We start from the raw sequence: 754 nt of genomic DNA, 5'->3' as shown, positions 1-754 counted from the left end.
CCCGCCCAGAGTATATAATCTGGTTAACTTTTCCCTATACGAGATAAAACTATGTGAACGGAAGGCAGTGTTCACATGAACAGGAGGTCAACAAGCCTTTCTCAGTTTTGGTGGCTCAATCGGATAGAGCGTTGGATTTCTAATCCAAAGGTTGGGGGTTCAAGTCCCGCCCAGAGTATGTAATCTGGTTAACTTTTCCCTATACGAGGTAAAACTATGTGAACGGAAGGCAGTGTTCACATGAACAGGAGGTCAACAAGCCTTTTTCAGCTCTGGTGGCTCAATCGGATAGAGCGTTGGACTTTTAATCCAAAGGTTGCGGGTTCAAGTCCCGCCCAGAGTATGTAATCTGGTTAACTTTTCCCTATACGAGGTAAAACTATGTGAACGGAAGGCAGTGTTCACATGAACAGGAGGTCAACAAGCCTTTCTCAGCTCTGGTGGCTCAATCGGATAGAGCGTTGGACTTCTAATCCAAAGGTTGCGGGTTCAAGTCCCGCCCAGAGTATATAACTCTGGTTAACTTTTCCCTATACGACGTAAAACTATGTGAACGGAAGGCAGTGTTCACATGAACAGGAGGTCAACAAGCCTTTCTCAGCTCTGGTGGCTCAATCGGATAGAGCGTTGGACTTCTAATCCAAAGGTTGCGGGTTCAAGTCCCGCCCAGAGTATATAATCTGGTTAACTTTTCCCTATACGAGGTAAAACTATGTGAACGGAAGGCAGTGTTCACAGAACAGGAGGTCAACAA

The 754-nt window shown here is 45.9% G+C and overlaps 4 non-coding genes across 4 annotated transcripts; all 4 read left to right on the top strand.

Moving 5' to 3' along the window:
• Window positions 1-104: 104 nt before the first annotated feature.
• Pmar_PMAR017043 lies at window positions 105-178 on the top strand. Its single transcript has one exon. It is a non-coding gene; the product is annotated as a tRNA-Arg (tRNA).
• A 91-nt stretch (window positions 179-269) lies between these two features.
• On the top strand, window positions 270-343 carry Pmar_PMAR017042. Its single transcript has one exon. It is a non-coding gene; the product is annotated as a tRNA-Lys (tRNA).
• Window positions 344-434: 91 nt separating this feature from the next.
• Window positions 435-508, top strand: Pmar_PMAR017041. Its single transcript has one exon. It is a non-coding gene; the product is annotated as a tRNA-Arg (tRNA).
• Window positions 509-600: 92 nt separating this feature from the next.
• Window positions 601-674, top strand: Pmar_PMAR017040. Its single transcript has one exon. It is a non-coding gene; the product is annotated as a tRNA-Arg (tRNA).
• The last annotated feature ends 80 nt before the right edge of the window (window positions 675-754 follow it).

Source organism: Perkinsus marinus, assembly GCF_000006405.1.
Source record: "Perkinsus marinus ATCC 50983 genomic scaffold scf_1104296934552, whole genome shotgun sequence".
In the NCBI taxonomy this organism is placed as follows: Eukaryota; Perkinsozoa; order Perkinsida; family Perkinsidae; genus Perkinsus; species Perkinsus marinus.
This window is presented reverse-complemented; position numbering and strand designations above follow the sequence as displayed.